General features: G+C 39.3%; 2 pseudogenes; one reads left to right on the top strand and one right to left on the bottom strand.

The window, feature by feature from the left end:
- Positions 1-38: 38 nt before the first annotated feature.
- On the bottom strand, positions 39-1,267 carry LOC112656076 (proline-rich protein 19-like; annotated as a pseudogene).
- A 5,158-nt stretch (positions 1,268-6,425) lies between these two features.
- LOC112655812 (60S ribosomal protein L6-like) lies at positions 6,426-7,236 on the top strand (annotated as a pseudogene).
- The last annotated feature ends 2,786 nt before the right edge of the window (positions 7,237-10,022 follow it).

Here is a 10,022-nt window from a genome sequence, read left to right as displayed (position 1 = left end):
GTTTTTTTTTTTTTTTTTCCATGTAGAAGTTACTTTATTGAGGTGATTAGGAGTGCTGGTTTCCTGTCTCCTGTCCCGTCCCCTCAGTACAGTGTCATGGGTGGAAAAGACCAGGCCTCTGGGCTGCTCTGGGCCACTACCCAGGAGAGGCTGGGCAGTGGGGCAGGGGGGCTGGGGCTTCAGTCCAGGGCAGAGGTTCTGGGCAACAAGGGTGATGGTGGCTGAGGCAGGTGCTGTTTGTGGCCCAACCCCCCAGTACTGCTGAGGGGATGGTGTGGCAACCAGCCAGATGCTTTTCAGCAGGTCAAAGACTGTTGGGGGGCCTCAGGCTGCCCCAGATGGTGAAGGCAACAAGGGCAAGGGGGGTGGCCAGGGACCTTTCGGTGGTGCCAAGCTCCCCCTATGCACCATAGGAGTGCTGGAGCTGTGAGGCATGGCAAAGGTGGCTCCTTTGTCCTCTGTTGCCTCCTCTGCCTCCTCTCCCCTGGGCACTGGTCAGGGCTATTGATCCAGGAAAGTGTCATTCTTTGGCTTTCAGGGCCCCCAGGCTTGGTCCCTGGTAAGGGCAGCTGGCAGCCACGGAGCACCAGGCTGAGGTCAGGCTCACAGCCATGGCAGGCCTGTAAGGTGCTCACAATGGCATCCCTGGCTTCTTGCACTAGGTTCCTCCTGGGGAAGGCCTGTGGCAGAATCAGCTGGCACTGGAGCTCCTCCAGCAGCTGCCCCAAGCCAGGGAGCTCTGCGGGACTGGAAATGGGCGGGCCTGGGCCTGAGCCTCAAGGCATCTGGTTCTCCTTGCCTCTTGACTGTAGAGCTGGTTCTTGTGCCCAGTTTGGGCTTGGGGAGGGTATGGCAGGGAGTGACGGGGTGCCTGGTTCCAGGGGCCCACCACTAAGCAGCCGAGCCACGTCCAGAGATTTCATCTCATGGTTGAAAAGACCCCGGTGCTCCCGGCTCAGCCAGTCCTGGGTTATGACCACAAGCTTGGGAGCAGTAGGGGCCACAAGAGGATCCTGACTGGTCACAGAAGGATGCTGACAGGTCAATGGCCACGGCTGCCCATCAGGGACTCATTATGCTCCCGCCTGGTCTTCCGACGGCAGACTCCACCAGGTTTCTCAGGCTGCTGGAAAGGCTGGGGGGCTGGCCCCGGGGGTCCATAGGGTCCTTCTCCTGGACCAACGAACTCCACCCCCACACACCCCACGTGGCTGTGGGGTGCAGTGGCTTCCTTTCCATGGTAAGCCCAGCTCCCGACACACTGGCCTCACACTGAGCCTCAAGATGAGAAAAGACAGAGTTCATTGTACTTAATAAAATGAAACTCAAATTTGTCTGATAGAATAAATATGATAAACTCGTCAGGAAAAGCATTTTAAAAAGTGTAATGAGGTAAAATAATCTTCAGAGATATGAAAAGATGAAAGCTAGAATAATTAACACTTTTTTACCATGATCAAAACATATAGACAGGAGGTCAGAAATAACACCAAGATATACATGAAATTTAGTCTACAATAAAAGTAGCATTTTTTTTTTAAGTCAGTGAGGAAATAAAAATGAATCTTACTGGAAAGAAGTTATATGTGTGTGTATTTTATGTGTGTCAAGTTATGTTTTCCCTTTACTACAAAAATAATTTCCTTACAGATCAAGTTTTAATGGTAAAGTGAGAATATAAAAATTAGAATAGATTGTGCTTATTAGAAACACTTTTTTTAAGGAAATCTTTGCCAAAGAAAGGAGAGAATTCCTTCTTTTTACCCAGTACCTGATTAAAGCTTGGCTTGATTGTAGAATGAGACAACACTTAAAATACAAATATTAGGGGAATTTTTAATAAAGAGACTTTTATTTTTCATCAGAAAAATGGTATACACATTATATACTATTATGTTGTTTTTACATTCTATTGAAAATGGGACGTTTTTATATAAAGTACCTAGACAGTTTTCTACCTTTCTACTCCTAACTTGAGAAGTTTAGTTTGCTCCTTTGTTAATGATCAGGTTATGAGACAATTAGGATCTATTACACCACTTTTCTCTTTAAGTACTGCTCGTAAGGATAACTTTTTCTAATCTCTAATATATTACACATATATAATATTTCTGAAGAGAGAAAACGATAAATTAATTCTGCAGAATATGACATGTTTTTTGTTGTATCATGCATAAAAACCTGTTAGGATTTGAATATCAGGCTTAGACTACCATCTATAAGGAAAAAAAGTTATACTTTATTAACTTCAGTTTGCCTTGTTTTTTTTTTTTTTTTTGGTTGTTGTTTCTTTGTTTTCTTTAAATAAGGGATAATTATAACCTCGGAAACAAATCTGAGCCTCAGGATGGGACTCTGCAAGGTTCTCCTAGCTTACTTAGTTCAAAAGTCACTTCTAAATATACCATATGCCATATACCATTAATAAGTTATAATGAAATACAGACATATCTAACTATATAAAACTATTAAATACTACATAAAATAATTTATCAGAATATAACAAACTGAGAAAATAAGGCAATGAGAATTCTCATTTTTTATTTATTATTATTTTTTTAAGATTTTTTAATTTATTCATGATAGACATAGAGAGAGAGAGAGAGAGGCAGAGACACAGGCAGAGGGAGAAGCAGGCTCCATGCAGGGAGCCTGATGCGGGACTTGATTCCAGGTCTCCAGGATCATGCCCTGGGCCAAAGGCAGGTGCTAAACCGCTGAGCCACCCAGGGATCCCCCAATTCTCATTTTTTAACTAATACAGAGCTGATATAAATGAAGAAATATACCACAGTTAATTCACTTGGAAAACAGACAGAATACATAAATATTTAAAAGACCAAAGATTGGGCACCCCGGAAAAACATAATGTGTGGCTCAGCAATTTAGCGCCGCCTTCAGCCCCGGTCGTGGTCCTAGAGTCCCCAGATCAAGTCCCATGTGGGGCTCCCTGCATGGAGCCTGCTTCTCCCTCTGCCTGGGTATCTGCCCCTCTCTCTCTGTCTCTCATGAATTAATAAATAAAATCTTAAAAAAAAAAAAAAAGACCAAAGATTTTGTAAAAAGTTAAAAATAGCTAGACACTTTGGATAGCACATTTTAAGGATGAAAATTATCTTAGTAAATTTGGGCTGCTATAATAAACTACTATAGGCTGGGTGGCTTAAACAACATTTATATCACATAGTTCTGGAGCCTAAAATACCCAGATTAGGGTATCAGTGTAGTCTGGTTCTTGGTTAGGCTCTATCACTGGTCTACAGACAGATAACTATCTTCTGCTGTGTCCTCTCATGGCTGAAAGGGAGCCAGTTAGCTCTCTGGCCTCTGCTTATAGGGACAATAATTCCATTCATGAAGGTCTACTTTTATGACTTAATTACCTACCAAAGGCCCCATCTTCAAATATTATCATTTTGGGATTAGAGTTTCAACATATGAATTTCGAGGGGACTCAAACATTAAGTTTACAACAGTTTAAAAAAAATTAAGTTCACAACAGAAATTAAAAAAAAAATTTCACTTACTATATTATTAAAACTGTTAAACTGGCAAACCAAGAGTATTGAGTGTATATGTCTCTATAAGCTTAATTGCTTAATTCAAGTGAACTGTGGTGAGTTATTGTGAATAGTGGACAAAATCCGGAGTCAGCCAAAGTGATTATCAGCAAAAGATTAATAACATAAATTATGGGGATCCCTGGGTGGTGCAGCGGTTTGGCACCTGCCTTTGGCCCAGGGCGTGATTCTGGAGACCCGGGATCAAATCCCACGTCGGGCTCCCGGTGCATGGAGCCTGCTTCTCCCTCTGCCTGTGTCTCTGCCTCTCTCTCTCTCTCTCTCTCTCTCTGTGACTATCATAAATAAATTAAAAAAACATAAATTATGGTATATTCATTTGATAAAAAGTTATTATAAAGAATTACTATGCTGTGGAGGTTATGAGATAAATGAAAGATATTTAAACAAACAAATTAATTAAAAAGCAAGATACCAAACAATATATCAATATATTATTTACCTGTTATGTACAAATCAAACAAGTGGATAGATAGGCTACTGTATATATATCAATGGCGAGGAAGTAGATGCATAGTTAGATAAGAGACAGTTGAAAAGTGTCTTCTTTGCAGAAGGAAGCAGACCAATTTTAAATAAATCATTTTGGAGAGAAATACTAGGTTATGGCAGGGGTATATGGCAGAGAAAGGATGTTTTCACACTTCATTTTATCTTTTTATAAAAAAATTAACCATGTTGCATAGAACAAATCATATGAACTACTCATTGAACATTTTATTTAATACAATATACAGAGAGAAAAGTGCATAAGTCACAAGGGTACAGCATAAGGAACCCCTTACCATGTACCCAGATTAAGAAATAGATTATACCCTAGAAATATTCTTCATGCATGCAAGTCTGGTCTTGGTTTTAACATGATTGATATTTGGGCTTAATTTGACTGGTATTATTTAATACTAGCCTAGAATTCCAAACCATGCTTTTTGTTTGTTAAAGGAATCTAGATTTATTTTAGGAGGAACTTCTTTTTTTTCTTTTTTTTTTTTTTTAAATCTTTTTTTTTTCTTAATTTTTTTTTATTTATTTATGATAGTCACAGAGAGAGAGAGAGAGAGAGAGAGGCAGAGACACAGGCAGAGGGAGAAGCAGGCTCCATGCACCGGGAGCCTGATGTGGGATTCGATCCCGGGTCTCCAGGATCGCGCCCTGGGCCAAAGGCAGGCGCCAAACCGCTGCGCCACCCAGGGATCCCTCTTTTTTTTTTTTTTGAAGTAACATTTTTATGAAGTAACTCTCTTAAAAGTGATTAATTAGCATTTTATTCTTTCAAAAGAGGCAAATAGTCACTAATGGTTCTCCAGAAACTGGAAGAGGAAAAATGAGAGTTCTTGGGTTTTGTTTGTATTTTTATCTTTAGATTCTTTTCCTCTAGAAAAAGAAGGAATGGCACATACCTGCTTCGTGATGTTTTACACCTCAACTAAAGTGGTTTGGGTGATTGGAGTTGGCAGGGCAAGCTTGGCTTGGCCTTACAATGAGGGATTTAGTTCTTTATTGGGGTTGTAATGTCCAAGCTGGTTTCTTCAACCCTAAAAACTTAGATTCATATATTGAAAACCTACTAGTATTTTCTTATGAAACATCCAGATATTTTCTCAGCCAGTAAGTCCAAAACTATCCACATACTATTTTGAATTTTAAAAGTGCCACATACTTACTGTAGAAACACAATGCACACACAATACAGTAAAATGCAATTATTGTAGAAATACAATGCACATACGCACACACACTCATACACACGTGTATATTAGTATCCTCTTGCTTTTTCCTATTGTAAATGTGATTGTTTAAAGTTTTTTTTTTTTTACTATCCACATGCAAAATGCTGTAACTATTTATACATAAGTTTCAAACCAAGTAAAGTTAGACAATTTTGCACAAGAATCTACTTCTTTGACTATTATATGCACTTGGTTGCATTTAAATTACAAAGAGGAATGTGCAGCAGGATAGAGATCTTTCAGGTTCAAAGCCAGCACAACATTACCCTTGAGTTACTGGGATGTGATTTTCCATAAATATATTTTCCTTCCGGGAACCAATACACTCATTCTAGAGAAATGGCAGAGAGCTGTACTGTGACATTTAGTGAAAATTCAGTTTGGAAATGGACCTGTGGCTTCAAACTATTATCTCACTTGCATGCATCTTAGATCAAGACCATTGAAAAACGGTTTATTCAAAAGTCCAAATGTCAGCATGAAGTATTCAGGAATTAATGTTATTCTGAGGGATGTGCTGTGTGTATATGTGTGTGTGTGTGTGTTGATATTTTCAAAAAAGTAAAAAAAAACCTGCAAAGATATTTTTTAACTATGAAGCAGGCATTTTTATTATTTCTAAAATTTTGCCTTAGAAAATTTGGGTTTAAATATAAATTATCTCAAGGTAATAGATGATTTCTAGTAACAAAAAATTAAAACATAACTAAACTTGAGATATGCTAAAAGAATCAAATCACCTGAGGGCACCTGGGTGGCTTAGTTGGTTAAGTGTCTGCCTTTCGCTCAGGTCATGATCCCAGGGGCCTGGGATGGAGCCCTTGTGTGGGTCTTCCTGCTTAGCAGGGAGTTTGCTTCTCTCTCTTTTCTCTCCCTCTGCCCCTCCCCACTGTTGGTTCTCTCTCTCTCTCTCTCTCTCTCTCAAATAAATAAATAAATAAAATCTTTCAATTAAAAAAAATAAAAAGATTCAGTTAAATGAAATATAGGTCATTGAAAAGGGAAGGCATTTTGGAGACTATTGTTTTAAAAACCTCTGCAGAAGTAGGTGCTTCTTTATAGTATGTGTGTGAATAACTTTGATTTAAAAATTATCTACTTTCCATCTTGCATGATGGCAGGTGAAAAATCTGAGAAGCTGGATACTGAGGAAAAAAACCTGAAGCCAAGAAGGCTGTTGCTGGGGAAAAGTTAAGAATGGTAATCTCAAGGCTAAAACACCAAAGAAGAGGAAGCCCCGCTACAGCCAAAATCCTGTCCTCGTTAGAGAAATTGGCAGATAATCCTGATCAGCTATGTACTCCAGAAAGGTCACATACAAGAGAAAGCATTCAGCAGCTAAATTCAGGGTTGAAAAGAAATAGAAGGAAAAATTTCTTTGCTACTGTCACAAAACCAGTTGGTAGTGACAAGAATGGTGGTACCCAAGTGGCTGAACTTCGCAAAATGTGTACATATTATCCTACTGAAGCTGTGCCTTGAAAGCTTGTTGAGCCAGGGCAAAAAACTGGAAGCTAGCTAGCATCACGCCTGGGATTGTTTTGATCATCTCACTGGGAGCCACAGAAGAGGATGGTTTTCCTGAAGCAACTGAACAGTGGGCTGCTACTTGTGACAGGACCTCTGGCCCTCAGTCAAGTTCCTCTGCGTAGAGCACACTAGAAATTTGTCATGCCACTTCCCCCAAAATTGGTATCAGAAGAGTGAAAATCCCCAAACATCTCACTGATGCTAAGTTTGAGAAGAAGCTGACTAAAACCACATACCAGGAAGGTGAGATCTTCAATACTGAGAAGGAGAAATATTAGACTACGGAGCAGTGCAAGGTTGGTCAGAGAGCCATGGACACACAAATTCTGCCAAAAATCAAAGCTCCTCCTCAGCTTCAGGGCTACCTCTGCTCGTGTCTTTTCTCACAAATTGGATCTATCCTGACAAACTAGTGTGCTAAATTTCCTTTCTTTCCCTACATTTCTTGCAAAGAACCTAATTAAATAAGTGATCCATTAAATTAATAATCAAAATCATAATCATAATCATAATTAAAGTCACCCTTTAGTGACAAATTTTGAATAGGGAACATTTGTATCAGATAATTTCTATGTCTTCTACCTAATAGTATACAAAAATGATGTTTTGCATGCTTCCAGAGAGCAAAGCAGAAAGATAGATATGCCTGGTCATTGTTGTAAAGGAGTTCTGTACTCTGGAGAAGATGAGACACTGGATAAGACAAGCATAGTGCGAGAGAGAATGTGTAAGTGACAAGAAAGCAAAAACAACTCCTCTTCTGCCACACAACTCCATAGTGCCTGAAAAGTCAACCACCTCTGGGTAAATTTCAGTTGTATAAATCTCCTGGATGTTACACTTACTCAGAGTAAATCATTACTACCCATGGAACCAGATCCAACCACCCAGCTTCAGTGAAACCAGGAATGATCCCTTGATGTTGCATATTCCTTCTTCTCTGTGCCTCCAGATATCCATTATGACCTAAGCTCCAGATATCCATTATGACCTACCACTTCTAATCTGACCTCGTTCCTGATCTCTACCTTCTAAACTATGGTCTTTTGGGGTGTTTGTTTGTTTCTTTGTATGTTTGTTTTTAAATTTGACCTCAGTATAAAGCAAATTGGCATCCTGACACTCTCCCCAGAATGTTTACCTACTAGCTCTTAAAGAAACTTGAGTGTGCCCTAAAGTCCCCATGTCTTTTGTGGCCATTTCAATCTCATGGTGCTTACTTTATTTTTTCTTTCTTTCTTTCTTTCTTTCTTTCTTTCTTTCTTTCTTTCTTTCTTTCTTTCTTCTTCTTTCTTCTTTCTCTCTCTCTTTTTTTTTTTTTTTTTTTTTTTTTTTTAGATTTTACTTATTCATGAGAGACACAGAGAGAGAGAGAGGCAGAGACACAGGCAGAGGGAGAAGCAGGCTCCATGCAGGGAGCCCGACATGGGACTTGATCCCAGGTCTCCAGGATCAGGCCCCGAAATGAAGGTGGCGCTAAACCGCTGAGCCACCCGGGCTGCCCCCCTTATTTTCTTTTATATCACAATTCCATAGAAGTTATATAGCTTTAACCCTATTGTAATTATCAGATCTTTCCAAACTAAAAAGTATTTCCATTTCTTTAAGATATATATCAACTAGATGAATACGCTACTCATTATTCATTACACTCACTCATCTTCCTTGTTTCCATGATGTACCAACTTCTTGCTACCTCCCCTTCATCCAGTCAAAATGTACTTCTTTACTGAGAGTTTTACTTTCACATAGTTGTTTTTTTTTTAAGATTTTATTTTATTTATTCATAGAGACAGAGAGAGAGAGGCAGAGACACAGGGAGAGGGAGACCAGGCATCATAGAGAGAGCCCAACGTGGGACTCGATCCCAGGTCTCCAGCATCATGCCCTGGGCTGCAGGCGGTGCTAAACTGCTGCACCACCGGGACTGCCCCACACAGTTGTTTTTATAATTCTTGGTAACATCAATATCCACACCGATAGTTATTTCAGATAACACATAATTTTTCAATGTCTTATCTCTAATAAAACTTTCCCCAAGTTTTATTCACTTATTCTCTCTTATGACAATACTCAGGACAATTATAATCATCAAAACTTGACCTCATTATCAAAAATTTTAATGCAAAACCCTAGTCTTCCAAAAACAAATCTCTTTCTTTTTAGTTTGCTTTATTGTGGACTTTCAGTTCAACTCTTCTGTGACTTCTGAACCATTATATCCTCCCATCTATACATCTTACAATTTGCTCATCACCTGTCCATTATCCATTTCCCTCACTTCATTTTTTTTATTGAGCAGCTTACAGTCTATGGTACACTATATATAATTACTCCTCCATGCCTCCATGAGTGTTTTTGAATCCATCCTCTGCTTTTTCCCCATCCTTGTCACCATATTTTCCTTCTGAAGTTCCAAATCTGAATGAACCTAAAGAAAATGTGAATGTGTCTCTCCAAAATATGCCACTTTGGTATATTGATTATTTTGAATTAAAAGTGCTTAAAGGGGCACCTGGGTGGCTCAGTTGGTTAAGCATCTGCCTTCGGCTCTCTCATCATGATCCTAAGGTGCTGGGATGGAGCCCGTGTTAGGCTTCTTGTTCAGCAGGGAGTCTTCTTCTCCTTCTCCCTCTGCTCCATGCCCCTACTCCTGCAGATGCGCTCTCTCTTGTGCTCACATTCTCCCTCCCCCCCCAATCTCTGGAGATAGATAGATAGATAGATAGATAGATAGATAGATAGATAGATCACTGCATACTTTTCATTTTCTTCCTGGAACATAGTTTATAAAAACATTTGTGTGATTTTTACCTGCTTAATGTCTGTCTTCATAATGTCAGACACTAATATTGCATGTACTTTTCTTAGATGGTTTTCATTGACTTTTATATTCTAGTCACTTTGTCTATCTTACATCATACAGGGCAATACACACAGAAGATATATTTGTTTGTTAAATGAGTGAATAAACAGACCTACTACTTTGATCTTATTACAACAGTAATATTTGTATCTACATGGATAAAGGCTTAGAGAAGAGGTCAAGGATTTGGCATTTCCTCTATGTTTTCACAATTTTTAGAAACAGTAGGTTTTCAGCTGTTCCTTTGTCTCATTGAAAGTAATCATATCCTGTCAATACATTCTTTTTCTTATTTGATATCTGTAACTGACAGCT

Source organism: Canis lupus, chromosome 22 (assembly GCF_003254725.2).
Source record: "Canis lupus dingo isolate Sandy chromosome 22, ASM325472v2, whole genome shotgun sequence".
Classification (NCBI taxonomy): domain Eukaryota; kingdom Metazoa; phylum Chordata; class Mammalia; order Carnivora; family Canidae; genus Canis; species Canis lupus.
The sequence above is the reverse complement of the archived record's forward strand: the minus strand, read 5'-3'. Positions and strand labels throughout refer to the sequence as shown.